The 15,192-nt window shown below is 42.0% G+C and overlaps 1 long non-coding RNA gene across 5 annotated transcripts in view; it reads right to left on the reverse strand.

The window, feature by feature from the left end:
* Positions 1 to 329: 329 nt before the first annotated feature.
* Positions 330 to 15,192, reverse strand: part of LOC143102647 (uncharacterized) — a 14,900-nt gene continuing 37 nt past the window's right edge. Inside the window, exons 1-7 of one of the 5 annotated variants that reach the window (XR_012982621.1) lie at positions 15,091 to 15,192; positions 14,417 to 14,522; positions 13,786 to 13,858; positions 13,194 to 13,259; positions 1,642 to 2,152; positions 1,427 to 1,549; positions 330 to 1,311 (exon numbers count right to left, since the gene is read on the reverse strand). The exon at positions 15,091 to 15,192 is cut by the window's right edge and continues 37 nt beyond it. This is a non-coding gene — a long non-coding RNA (uncharacterized LOC143102647). The other 4 variants (XR_012982622.1, XR_012982624.1, XR_012982620.1 and 1 more) reach the window with 4 other exon arrangements.

The raw sequence follows: 15,192 nt of genomic DNA on the forward strand, positions 1-15,192 counted from the left end.
TGTAGAGTTTTCAACATAAAAGTCCTTACCCAAACCAGTATATGTAACCAAAAATATTGGTTTGCTAAGGACTTTTATGTTGAAAAATGTATGTGTGGCAGCCATCTTCTTGCTTTTCAGCTAGTATCGCTAGGTTCACACTGCTGTGGTTCAGTGGTTCACCAAAGCTTCATTTGCCCATCACTAATATATATGAGCAAAGTGTGACAATAGAATTCTAACTATTGGTAGTGCAGCTGCTGGTGGTGGTGCTACTGCTGCTTATTATTATATTTCTTTTACAGCATATAATAGATATTTATGTGTAAAGTCAAAGAAAAGATGGCAGGTGGGAAAAATACACTTTATTATACACAAGAAGGCAACACAGAACATTAATTACAGATTAATTACAGTGAATTTGTCATTTTTATTTGGTAAGGCACAACCACTTCTGGGGAACTATGTACCGGTATGTACTTCTCTCTGTACCTTCTTTGTCAAGGGGTACAGGTGTTTGTACTGGTCTGAGCGATGGTGTCATAACTTTTACTTTTTACTATAAAAAAAAAATCTTGTATGAGCTTTATCTTCATATTGTGATGACTACCATATCTTGCTTTAACATAATCAATAATGATATTATAGCAACTATTTAGTGTGCTAAATTTTTGTGTTTGTTTTGTCAGCCACTGTTTGATCTCTTGATTACTACCACTACGCCTCCCACTATGTAGAGCTGTGACAATTGATGAATCAATTGATCATAAATTAACAATCATAAATTAACAATGAAATTAATCATTAGTTGCAGCCCAGCTTTGATCGACCAGCCCGTGCTTTGATCCACCAGAGAAAATCACCTGCTGAAGTGCTAAGACGTGGGCCAGATGTGATGTTGATTTGTTGATATGGATAAATGTCATAATCATGAAACAACTGAGCATAATTGCTGTGATGGTTTGTGCTGGTGGTGCCGCTCCTGCTGCTCCTGCTGCAGCTACTGCTACTGCTGCTGCTGGTGCCGCTCCTGATGATGCTGCCGCTCCTCATGGGGGAGGGGGGTGGGGGGTGAGAGCCGCTCCTGATGCTGCTGCTGGGGTGGGGGGATGAGAGGCGCTGTGCCCCAGCGTACTTACTTCACAGTTTGTTGAGCCCGTACCCTAGAGTGGTACCAAACATACAGCCGTAAATGCTGCAGGAAGTGCTGCCTTGTCATGTACGGCAAATGGTGCTTCAGCCGTTTCAACCGTGCATTAAATTGCTCAGCCTGCTGGGTGTTTATGCCTGACAGCTGAGGATAGCTGTCAGCATTATAGCCAACACTGCAACCTGCACACACACAAACAATTGAAGAAAATATAGTATCGTTGTCTTGCATTGACAAGAACAAGTGAACAACAAGTGTAATGCATTGCAGTAAATTGTGTTGCAGAACATTGCTCACCTTTGTGATTCCTCCAGTGCAACCGGTCTATGAGGAACCAGCTGCTCTGGAAGAAAGCTGGATCCCTGTTAAGGCTGAAGCTGTGCAGCCTGCATGCATTGTCATAAATGATAACATCCGGTGCTGAAACCCATATAAAGAATGTAGACAGAAATCAATAGTTGCAGAAAATTTGTCGAAATTGGTACTACCAAAAACATGAAGGAAGTTTTTACCGGTCAGCCATTTGGTCTTCAATGCGGTAAATGGCAAGTCAACGGACTCTGGAGACTCCATTACCGCATGATGTGGCCCTCCTCAGCCATATTCCTCAAAAGGGGCAAAATAAATGGGGCCTCCTTCTCTGCAACCACCAGAAGTTGAGCCCATTCATCTTGCCCAGTTAGACCTTCCCCATACCTCTTCAGGGCCTCCCTGAGGTGTGGGGACTTGATCAGAATTCGATCACTATGACTATTGGAATGAAAAGCAAAATTGATGACTGTCATTTATTTTGTATAATTATATTTGTATAATATAATCTTGACATATGTCATACTATGACTGATGTTCATTTGTAAATACATATCAGAAAAGTTGAAGGATTGCATACATATACAGTACAATGTTAAAAAATACTTATCTTCCTTCTTTCCCTTGGTCTTTCCCTTGGTCCTGAGTGGGCGGTGTAGCCTGGGGCTGCTTGGCAAACCGGCGATGATAACCAAGCCATCCATCACCACAGCCCTGCAAGGAGCACATATCTGTTGTTATATGTTCAGTTGTGTTCAATTGTAATGCTGCTACTAGTATAGCTACTACTACTACTAATAATAATAATAATAATAGCAATAGTGATGATGATGATGATGATGATCATGGTGATGATAATCCAACCTTGGATTAGGCCCGCATTGAGGACAACAAAAGCCCTCAACCACTTGGATGTCCACCAATTTAAGGAACGACAGCCATGCCCACCGAAACCTCTTGTACGTGATTATCTCCTCCACCCCATAGTAAAATAACAAAGCAGTGGAATTGCTAACGTTTAGCCATTTTTAGCCAAAAAAACTCACTTATGTTGGTCCGATAAGTATGAAATCAGAATATGTTGAACAACGGGACGTCACAAACAAGCCAGGCTCAGTTTGGAGTCAGTGGATTATTCCCGGAAGGAGATAAACGGTTTGAAAAATACAAGGTTTACCTCTTCTGGCACAGTAACGCTAGGTGCTAGAGGGATGGGACCAAGAGGCACAGCACAGCCTTGAGGCCCCTGACAACTGCTCCAAAGGTGGGATCTCTGAGACACTCACAAAAAAAACTGTGAAGGAAAAACTTTCAAAAAGTTGACCACTCCCACTTCAGAGGTGGAGTTGTGGGTGGTAGCATGGAGCTACAAGGCTGAAATTCAAGTCAGACCTTCAGCACATGACCCACATGGAGCGTGCAAAGTTTCATCTCTCTAGCTGTAACGCAAAGCATTGTGCTGGCAAAAACGACTTTTTTGGCGATTTAACATTTAGCCATTTTTACATTTTTAGCCAAAAACCTCACTTATGTTGGTCCGATAAGTATGAAATCAGATTATGTTGAACAACGGGACATCACAAACAAGCCAGGCTCAGTTTGGAGTCAGTGGATTATTCCCAGAAAGAGATAAACGGTTTGAAACGTACAAGGTTTACCTCTTCTGGCACGGTAACGCTAGGTGCTAGAGGGATGGGACCAAGAGGCACAGCACAGCCTTGAGACCCCTGACAACTGCTCCAAAGGTGGGATTTCTGAGACACCCACAAAGAAAACTGTGAAAGAAAAACATAAAAAAAGTTGACCACTCCCATTTCAGAGGTGGAGTTTTGGGTGGTAGCATGGAGCTACGAGGCTAAAATTCAAGTCAGACCTTCTGCACATGACCCACATGGAGTGTGCAAAGTTTCATCCCTCTAGCTGTAACGCAAAGCATTGTGTCTGCAAAAAAATATTTTTTGCCGATTTAACATTTAGCCATTTTTACATTTTTAGCCAAAAACCTCACTTATGTTGGTCCGATAAGTATGAAATCAGATTATGTTGAACAACGGGACATCACAAACAAGCCAGGCTCAGTTTGGAGTCAGTGGATTATTCCCAGAAGGAGATAAACGGTTTGAAACGTACAAGGTTTACCTCTTCTGGCACGGTAACGCTAGGTGCTAGAGGGATGGGACCAAGAGGCACAGCACAGCCTTGAGACCCCTGACAACTGCTCCAAAGGTGGGATCTCTGAGACACCCACAAAGAAAACTGTGAAAGAAAAACATAAAAAAAGTTGACCACTCCCATTTCAGAGGTGGAGTTTTGGGTGGTAGCATGGAGCTACGAGGCTAAAATTCAAGTCAGACCTTCTGCACATGACCCACATGGAGTGTGCAAAGTTTCATCCCTCTAGCTGTAACGCAAAGCATTGTGTCTGCAAAAAAATATTTTTTTAATATTTAACATTTAGCCATTTATCATTTTTTAGCCAAAAGACACACATATGTTGGTCAGGTCAGTATTGGCGTTGCTATGGTGGTTACTATGGTCATATTATGGTGGTTGCTAGGTTGTTGCTAGGGTAATTTGAATGGTTGCTATGGTGTTGCTAGGGTAAATATGGTGGTTGCTATGCAAAATAACATGATTGCTATGGTGGTTGTTAGGGTAAGCATGTTGGTTGCTATGGTGGTTGCTAGCTTGACATTATTCAAGTGGTTGCTAGGGTAATTAAGATGGTTGCTAGGGTGTTGCTAGGGTAATTAAGGTGGTTGCTTCGGTGTTGCTAGGGTACATATGGTGGTTGCTATGCAAAATAACAAAGCAGTGGAATTGCTAACGTTTAGCCATTTTTACATTTTTAGCCAAAAAAACTCACTTATGTTGGTCCGATAAGTATGAAATCAGAATATGTTGAACAACGGGACATCACAAACAAGCCAGGCTGAGTTTGGAGTCAGTGGATTATTCCCGGAAGGAGATAAACGGTTTGAAAAATACAAGGTTTACCTCTTCTGGCACAGTAACGCTAGGTGCTAGAGGGATGGGACCAAGAGGCACAGCACAGCCTTGAGGCCCCTGACAACTGCTCCAAAGGTGGGATCTCTGAGACACTCACAAAAAAAACTGTGAAGGAAAAACTTTCAAAAAGTTGACCACTCCCACTTCAGAGGTGGAGTTGTGGGTGGTAGCATGGAGCTACAAGGCTGAAATTCAAGTCAGACCTTCAGCACATGACCCACATGGAGCGTGCAAAGTTTCATCTCTCTAGCTGTAACGCAAAGCATTGTGCTGGCAAAAACGACTTTTTTGGCGATTTAACATTTAGCCATTTTTACATTTTTAGCCAAAAACCTCACTTATGTTGGTCCGATAAGTATGAAATCAGATTATGTTGAACAACGGGACATCACAAACAAGCCAGGCTCAGTTTGGAGTCAGTGGATTATTCCCAGAAAGAGATAAACGGTTTGAAACGTACAAGGTTTACCTCTTCTGGCACGGTAACGCTAGGTGCTAGAGGGATGGGACCAAGAGGCACAGCACAGCCTTGAGACCCCTGACAACTGCTCCAAAGGTGGGATCTCTGAGACACTCACAAAAAAAACTGTGAAGGAAAAACTTTCAAAAAGTTGACCACTCCCACTTCAGAGGTGGAGTTGTGGGTGGTAGCATGGAGCTACAAGGCTGAAATTCAAGTCAGACCTTCAGCACATGACCCACATGGAGCGTGCAAAGTTTCATCTCTCTAGCTGTAACGCAAAGCATTGTGCTGGCAAAAACGACTTTTTTGGCGATTTAACATTTAGCCATTTTTACATTTTTAGCCAAAAACCTCACTTATGTTGGTCCGATAAGTATGAAATCAGATTATGTTGAACAACGGGACATCACAAACAAGCCAGGCTCAGTTTGGAGTCAGTGGATTATTCCCAGAAAGAGATAAACGGTTTGAAACGTACAAGGTTTACCTCTTCTGGCACGGTAACGCTAGGTGCTAGAGGGATGGGACCAAGAGGCACAGCACAGCCTTGAGACCCCTGACAACTGCTCCAAAGGTGGGATTTCTGAGACACCCACAAAGAAAACTGTGAAAGAAAAACATAAAAAAAGTTGACCACTCCCATTTCAGAGGTGGAGTTTTGGGTGGTAGCATGGAGCTACGAGGCTAAAATTCAAGTCAGACCTTCTGCACATGACCCACATGGAGTGTGCAAAGTTTCATCCCTCTAGCTGTAACGCAAAGCATTGTGTCTGCAAAAAAATATTTTTTGCCGATTTAACATTTAGCCATTTTTACATTTTTAGCCAAAAACCTCACTTATGTTGGTCCGATAAGTATGAAATCAGATTATGTTGAACAACGGGACATCACAAACAAGCCAGGCTCAGTTTGGAGTCAGTGGATTATTCCCAGAAGGAGATAAACGGTTTGAAACGTACAAGGTTTACCTCTTCTGGCACGGTAACGCTAGGTGCTAGAGGGATGGGACCAAGAGGCACAGCACAGCCTTGAGACCCCTGACAACTGCTCCAAAGGTGGGATCTCTGAGACACCCACAAAGAAAACTGTGAAAGAAAAACATAAAAAAAGTTGACCACTCCCATTTCAGAGGTGGAGTTTTGGGTGGTAGCATGGAGCTACGAGGCTAAAATTCAAGTCAGACCTTCTGCACATGACCCACATGGAGTGTGCAAAGTTTCATCCCTCTAGCTGTAACGCAAAGCATTGTGTCTGCAAAAAAATATTTTTTTAATATTTAACATTTAGCCATTTATCATTTTTTAGCCAAAAGACACACATATGTTGGTCAGGTCAGTATTGGCGTTGCTATGGTGGTTACTATGGTCATATTATGGTGGTTGCTAGGTTGTTGCTAGGGTAATTTGAATGGTTGCTATGGTGTTGCTAGGGTAAATATGGTGGTTGCTATGCAAAATAACATGATTGCTATGGTGGTTGTTAGGGTAAGCATGTTGGTTGCTATGGTGGTTGCTAGCTTGACATTATTCAAGTGGTTGCTAGGGTAATTAAGATGGTTGCTAGGGTGTTGCTAGGGTAATTAAGGTGGTTGCTTCGGTGTTGCTAGGGTACATATGGTGGTTGCTATGCAAAATAACAAAGCAGTGGAATTGCTAACGTTTAGCCATTTTTACATTTTTAGCCAAAAAAACTCACTTATGTTGGTCCGATAAGTATGAAATCAGAATATGTTGAACAACGGGACATCACAAACAAGCCAGGCTGAGTTTGGAGTCAGTGGATTATTCCCGGAAGGAGATAAACGGTTTGAAAAATACAAGGTTTACCTCTTCTGGCACAGTAACGCTAGGTGCTAGAGGGATGGGACCAAGAGGCACAGCACAGCCTTGAGGCCCCTGACAACTGCTCCAAAGGTGGGATCTCTGAGACACTCACAAAAAAAACTGTGAAGGAAAAACTTTCAAAAAGTTGACCACTCCCACTTCAGAGGTGGAGTTGTGGGTGGTAGCATGGAGCTACAAGGCTGAAATTCAAGTCAGACCTTCAGCACATGACCCACATGGAGCGTGCAAAGTTTCATCTCTCTAGCTGTAACGCAAAGCATTGTGCTGGCAAAAACGACTTTTTTGGCGATTTAACATTTAGCCATTTTTACATTTTTAGCCAAAAACCTCACTTATGTTGGTCCGATAAGTATGAAATCAGATTATGTTGAACAACGGGACATCACAAACAAGCCAGGCTCAGTTTGGAGTCAGTGGATTATTCCCAGAAAGAGATAAACGGTTTGAAACGTACAAGGTTTACCTCTTCTGGCACGGTAACGCTAGGTGCTAGAGGGATGGGACCAAGAGGCACAGCACAGCCTTGAGACCCCTGACAACTGCTCCAAAGGTGGGATCTCTGAGACACTCACAAAAAAAACTGTGAAGGAAAAACTTTCAAAAAGTTGACCACTCCCACTTCAGAGGTGGAGTTGTGGGTGGTAGCATGGAGCTACAAGGCTGAAATTCAAGTCAGACCTTCAGCACATGACCCACATGGAGCGTGCAAAGTTTCATCTCTCTAGCTGTAACGCAAAGCATTGTGCTGGCAAAAACGACTTTTTTGGCGATTTAACATTTAGCCATTTTTACATTTTTAGCCAAAAACCTCACTTATGTTGGTCCGATAAGTATGAAATCAGATTATGTTGAACAACGGGACATCACAAACAAGCCAGGCTCAGTTTGGAGTCAGTGGATTATTCCCAGAAAGAGATAAACGGTTTGAAACGTACAAGGTTTACCTCTTCTGGCACGGTAACGCTAGGTGCTAGAGGGATGGGACCAAGAGGCACAGCACAGCCTTGAGACCCCTGACAACTGCTCCAAAGGTGGGATTTCTGAGACACCCACAAAGAAAACTGTGAAAGAAAAACATAAAAAAAGTTGACCACTCCCATTTCAGAGGTGGAGTTTTGGGTGGTAGCATGGAGCTACGAGGCTAAAATTCAAGTCAGACCTTCTGCACATGACCCACATGGAGTGTGCAAAGTTTCATCCCTCTAGCTGTAACGCAAAGCATTGTGTCTGCAAAAAAATATTTTTTGCCGATTTAACATTTAGCCATTTTTACATTTTTAGCCAAAAACCTCACTTATGTTGGTCCGATAAGTATGAAATCAGATTATGTTGAACAACGGGACATCACAAACAAGCCAGGCTCAGTTTGGAGTCAGTGGATTATTCCCAGAAGGAGATAAACGGTTTGAAACGTACAAGGTTTACCTCTTCTGGCACGGTAACGCTAGGTGCTAGAGGGATGGGACCAAGAGGCACAGCACAGCCTTGAGACCCCTGACAACTGCTCCAAAGGTGGGATCTCTGAGACACCCACAAAGAAAACTGTGAAAGAAAAACATAAAAAAAGTTGACCACTCCCATTTCAGAGGTGGAGTTTTGGGTGGTAGCATGGAGCTACGAGGCTAAAATTCAAGTCAGACCTTCTGCACATGACCCACATGGAGTGTGCAAAGTTTCATCCCTCTAGCTGTAACGCAAAGCATTGTGTCTGCAAAAAAATATTTTTTTAATATTTAACATTTAGCCATTTATCATTTTTTAGCCAAAAGACACACATATGTTGGTCAGGTCAGTATTGGCGTTGCTATGGTGGTTACTATGGTCATATTATGGTGGTTGCTAGGTTGTTGCTAGGGTAATTTGAATGGTTGCTATGGTGTTGCTAGGGTAAATATGGTGGTTGCTATGCAAAATAACATGATTGCTATGGTGGTTGTTAGGGTAAGCATGTTGGTTGCTATGGTGGTTGCTAGCTTGACATTATTCAAGTGGTTGCTAGGGTAATTAAGATGGTTGCTAGGGTGTTGCTAGGGTAATTAAGGTGGTTGCTTCGGTGTTGCTAGGGTACATATGGTGGTTGCTATGCAAAATAACAAAGCAGTGGAATTGCTAACGTTTAGCCATTTTTACATTTTTAGCCAAAAAAACTCACTTATGTTGGTCCGATAAGTATGAAATCAGAATATGTTGAACAACGGGACATCACAAACAAGCCAGGCTGAGTTTGGAGTCAGTGGATTATTCCCGGAAGGAGATAAACGGTTTGAAAAATACAAGGTTTACCTCTTCTGGCACAGTAACGCTAGGTGCTAGAGGGATGGGACCAAGAGGCACAGCACAGCCTTGAGGCCCCTGACAACTGCTCCAAAGGTGGGATCTCTGAGACACTCACAAAAAAAACTGTGAAGGAAAAACTTTCAAAAAGTTGACCACTCCCACTTCAGAGGTGGAGTTGTGGGTGGTAGCATGGAGCTACAAGGCTGAAATTCAAGTCAGACCTTCAGCACATGACCCACATGGAGCGTGCAAAGTTTCATCTCTCTAGCTGTAACGCAAAGCATTGTGCTGGCAAAAACGACTTTTTTGGCGATTTAACATTTAGCCATTTTTACATTTTTAGCCAAAAACCTCACTTATGTTGGTCCGATAAGTATGAAATCAGATTATGTTGAACAACGGGACATCACAAACAAGCCAGGCTCAGTTTGGAGTCAGTGGATTATTCCCAGAAAGAGATAAACGGTTTGAAACGTACAAGGTTTACCTCTTCTGGCACGGTAACGCTAGGTGCTAGAGGGATGGGACCAAGAGGCACAGCACAGCCTTGAGACCCCTGACAACTGCTCCAAAGGTGGGATCTCTGAGACACTCACAAAAAAAACTGTGAAGGAAAAACTTTCAAAAAGTTGACCACTCCCACTTCAGAGGTGGAGTTGTGGGTGGTAGCATGGAGCTACAAGGCTGAAATTCAAGTCAGACCTTCAGCACATGACCCACATGGAGCGTGCAAAGTTTCATCTCTCTAGCTGTAACGCAAAGCATTGTGCTGGCAAAAACGACTTTTTTGGCGATTTAACATTTAGCCATTTTTACATTTTTAGCCAAAAACCTCACTTATGTTGGTCCGATAAGTATGAAATCAGATTATGTTGAACAACGGGACATCACAAACAAGCCAGGCTCAGTTTGGAGTCAGTGGATTATTCCCAGAAAGAGATAAACGGTTTGAAACGTACAAGGTTTACCTCTTCTGGCACGGTAACGCTAGGTGCTAGAGGGATGGGACCAAGAGGCACAGCACAGCCTTGAGACCCCTGACAACTGCTCCAAAGGTGGGATTTCTGAGACACCCACAAAGAAAACTGTGAAAGAAAAACATAAAAAAAGTTGACCACTCCCATTTCAGAGGTGGAGTTTTGGGTGGTAGCATGGAGCTACGAGGCTAAAATTCAAGTCAGACCTTCTGCACATGACCCACATGGAGTGTGCAAAGTTTCATCCCTCTAGCTGTAACGCAAAGCATTGTGTCTGCAAAAAAATATTTTTTGCCGATTTAACATTTAGCCATTTTTACATTTTTAGCCAAAAACCTCACTTATGTTGGTCCGATAAGTATGAAATCAGATTATGTTGAACAACGGGACATCACAAACAAGCCAGGCTCAGTTTGGAGTCAGTGGATTATTCCCAGAAGGAGATAAACTGTTTGAAACGTACAAGGTTTACCTCTTCTGGCACGGTAACGCTAGGTGCTAGAGGGATGGGACCAAGAGGCACAGCACAGCCTTGAGACCCCTGACAACTGCTCCAAAGGTGGGATCTCTGAGACACCCACAAAGAAAACTGTGAAAGAAAAACATAAAAAAAGTTGACCACTCCCATTTCAGAGGTGGAGTTTTGGGTGGTAGCATGGAGCTACGAGGCTAAAATTCAAGTCAGACCTTCTGCACATGACCCACATGGAGTGTGCAAAGTTTCATCCCTCTAGCTGTAACGCAAAGCATTGTGTCTGCAAAAAAATATTTTTTTAATATTTAACATTTAGCCATTTATCATTTTTTAGCCAAAAGACACACATATGTTGGTCAGGTCAGTATTGGCGTTGCTATGGTGGTTACTATGGTCATATTATGGTGGTTGCTAGGTTGTTGCTAGGGTAATTTGAATGGTTGCTATGGTGTTGCTAGGGTAAATATGGTGGTTGCTATGCAAAATAACATGATTGCTATGGTGGTTGTTAGGGTAAGCATGTTGGTTGCTATGGTGGTTGCTAGCTTGACATTATTCAAGTGGTTGCTAGGGTAATTAAGATGGTTGCTAGGGTGTTGCTAGGGTAATTAAGGTGGTTGCTTCGGTGTTGCTAGGGTACATATGGTGGTTGCTATGCAAAATAACAAAGCAGTGGAATTGCTAACGTTTAGCCATTTTTACATTTTTAGCCAAAAAAACTCACTTATGTTGGTCCGATAAGTATGAAATCAGAATATGTTGAACAACGGGACATCACAAACAAGCCAGGCTCAGTTTTGAGTTGGTGGATTATTCCCGGAAGGAGATAAATGGTTCGAAACGTACAAGGTTTACCTCTTCTGGCACGGTAACGCTAGGTGCTAGAGGGATGGGACCAAGAGGCACGGCACAGCCTTGAGGCCCCTGACAACTGCTCCAAAGGTGGGATCTCTGAGACACCCACAAAAAAAACTGTGAAGGAAAAACATAAAAAAAGTTGACCACTCCCATTTCAGAGGTGGAGTTTTGGGTGGTAGCATGGAGCTACGAGGCTGAAATTCAAGTCAGACCTTCTGCACATGACCCACATGGAGTGTGCAAAGTTTCATCCCTCTAGCTGTAACGCAAAGCATTGTGTCTGCAAAAAAATATTTTTTTAATATTTAACATTTAGCCATTTATCATTTTTTAGCCAAAAAACACACATATGTTGGTCAGGTCAGTATTGGCGTTGCTATGGTGGTTACTATGGTCATATTATGGTGGTTGCTAGGTTGTTGCTAGGATAATTTGAATGGTTGCTATGGTGTTGCTAGGGTAGATATGGTGGTTGCTATGCAAAATAACATGGTGGCTATGGTGGTTGTTAGGGTAAGCATCTTGGTTGCTATGGTGGTTGCTAGCTTGACATTATTCAAGTGGTTGCTATGGTAATTAAGATGGTTGCTAGGGTGTTGCTAGGGTAATTAAGGATGTTGCTTGGGTGTTGCTAGGGTACATATGGTGGTTGCTATGCAAAATAACAAAGCAGTGGAATTGCTAACGTTTAGCCATTTTTACATTTTTAGCCAAAAAAACTCACTTATGTTGGTCCGATAAGTATGAAATCAGAATATGTTGAACAACGGGACATCACAAACAAGCCAGGCTCAGTTTGGAGTCGGTGGATTATTCCCGGAAGGAGATAAACTGTTCGAAACTGTTTGAAACGTACAAGGTTTCTCTCTTCTGGCGCGGTAACGCTAGGTGCTAGAGGGATGGGACCAAGACGAACGGCACCGCCTTGAGGCCCCTGACAACTGCTCCAAAGGTGGGATCTCTGAGACACTCACAAAAAAAACTGTGAAGGAAAAACTTTAATAAAGTTGACCACTCCCACTTCAGAGGTGGAGTTTTGGGTGGTAGCATGGAGCTACGAGGCTGAAATTCAAGTCAGACCTTCTGCACACGACCCACATTGCATTGTGTCTGCAAATTTTTGTTTTTTGACTATTTAACATTTAACCATTTTTCAATTTTTTTTAAAAAAACACACTGTTGGTCAGGTCAGTAATGGCGTTGCTATGGTGGTTACTATGGTCATATTATGGTGGTTGCTAAGTTGTTGCTAGGGTAATTTGAATGGTTGCTATGGTGTTGCTAGGGTAGATATGGTGGTTGCTATGCAAAATAACATGGTTGCTATGGTGGTTGTTAGGGTAAGCATGTTGGTTGCTATGGTGGTTGCTAGCTTGAAGGTGGGCCATGTGTTAATGTATGTTAACTCACATGTATAAGTGACAGGCTTTCAGAAAATATATGGTTTGCATGGCTGAAACTGCTTTGCCTTTATATTGGAGCTAAAAAAAAAAAAAGCCTGTCACTTGTACATGTGAGTTAACATACATTAGCACATGGTCCACCTTCCTGCAAACTTTGGAGGACATAAATGTATACATGGCTCTATTTTGTATATTGGCGAATGAATGGGGCATATGATGTTTTGAGCTCCAACACAAAGGCAAAGCAGTTGCAGCCATGAAAACTATGTATTTTCTGAATATGATGTACCATAGTAAATAGGAAGGTGTGACATGTCTTAATTCATATTAATTGACATCTACAGGATAGGTGTAACAGCGTTGATTCCTCCGAGAGAGTGCGTGTGTGTGTGTGAGTGAGTGAGTGAGTGAGTGTGTGTGTGTGTGTGTGTGTCTAATACTGTACATACCGATTGGCTCTGTATTCTCAAGTCCATGCAGGTCCTTCCCAGTTGAAAATGAAGAGGCCACATTATCTGAAGGAGATCAATAGGAACCTTGCTTTAAATCCCCATCCAAGAGCAATTATGCCTACAGTTAGTGTTCTTTTTTCAAAAACAGTCAACAACAACCATCAGCCCACCAAAACAACACACAACAACAATTGCACACACAACAACACATACACCACAGAACAACAACAACAACAACAACAACAACAACAGACAGCCACAGCAGGACAACACAAGCGGAACATAACATAATTCTGTGATGTTGTAATACCTCTATAATATTCTATAGACGCTATAGTATTTCTATAGTAGTCTTATATATTAATTCTAAGACTGATTTCTGAACACTGGACACTCAGGTTAAAATAATATATACTACTGAACACTCCAGATTAAATCATATGTACTATACCCTTCCTTACATTGCTAACCTCTTCCAACTTACAATCACTGCCAGAGTCGAATGTCCGAAGAATGCCGAGCAATACATTTTGAGAGAAAGAAAATTAAAAATATGAATGTGTTCAATGCAAATGCAAGATGGACATACCAAGGACCACTGGTCAAATTATGTGGGATAGGGATTTGGGGTGGAAAGGAAAACACATCAGAACAGCTTCTTTCTGAAAGGGGAAGAATATTTTTTTCAATAATTCATTCATTTATTTATCTGACCACTGGGCCACAGGAAATCATCATGTGTTCACTAATACATGGATTGCCCTGTAAACAAGACAATTCTTTGGTGCAATGTTATTTTTGTTTCCCCATAACAGCTGGGCATCTCAACAGCTACAACCACAAACTCATGACTAGATGGCTACCTCAGTGCAGTATTGTATCGGCCAGTTGATTTATTTGAAGAAAATATTGTAGTAATACTGCAATATTGTTATAATATCCATCTCTTCTAAGTTACTGCAACAGAGAATTATAAGATTCAACGTTTGTTTTGAACTGTCCATTTTGATGAAGTTTGCCTATTGCCAGCGCTAGCTTATTAGCTTTTTCATTGCGTGCATGTAACATCGATGTGTATAGAATGATCCATTCCATCATTGAAAATGTATCGTTTTATTATCAAAGTACACTAGAAAAGAAAATGGAAACATTACCCAATAGCCAACTATCAAGGTGAACAGTAAGTTATATTGACATTAAACGGGACATTGCTTACTTACATCACCGGCGGCATGGTAAGACACGGGGCAGGCAGACTGCTGCCAGCTGTTGTCTTAAAACCTAGGCCTATTGACGTGATCTCCTTGTTTTCTTATACTTGCAAAACTTGGAAGCGAACAAGGCAGAACAGGAGTTTAACTGACCACGAAAAAAGACATACTTTTGTACCAATTTACCAAGGCTGACCACAACATCCATCCCTATGCATCCATCTGGGCTGCGCAGCCGAGGAGTGAACAATTATGTCGCAAACTAATGACATCAATAGGACGTGATGGAAAATTTCTCCGATTTGAACTGGACTTTCGCCACTTTTTAAAAAAAGTATGTCCGAGAACTTTATAGCAGTCACCTTCCAAACAGTCCACAAATCTCAAACAAACTACTAAATATATCGCGGATGTTTAACAAGGCTCAAATTAAAATATTACAGCTTTACCAGGCTATTATTATTAAAATTAGGCTCGCTCGTAGCCTATTAAAGGCACGCTCGCTTATACCAATTAAAAAAACAAAACACTATCGCCAATAAATATTAAATATCCTACAGATGTGCGTGATAGGTCATGTTATCCAACTAAAATAGGGTAGCAGTTTAAACACACATTTTGAAACAGAAACAATAGCAAACACGAGCAAATGAACGGATTTAAGCTAGCCTACTGTAGCCTACCTGTGAAAACCATTGCAAGCTCGAGGAAGCCTATTTCAGGCTATCGCGCATGTGCGAATTATTGACAATTGCGTACATTACTGTACGCATTGGCGTGCACAG

The sequence above is a fragment of the Alosa pseudoharengus genome, unplaced genomic scaffold (genome assembly GCF_046254945.1).
Source record: "Alosa pseudoharengus isolate Yale_2024_CS ecotype anadromous, Long Island Sound unplaced genomic scaffold, YU_APseudo_1.1 YU_APseudo_1.1_scf_4, whole genome shotgun sequence".
Classification (NCBI taxonomy): Eukaryota; Metazoa; Chordata; class Actinopteri; order Clupeiformes; family Clupeidae; genus Alosa; species Alosa pseudoharengus.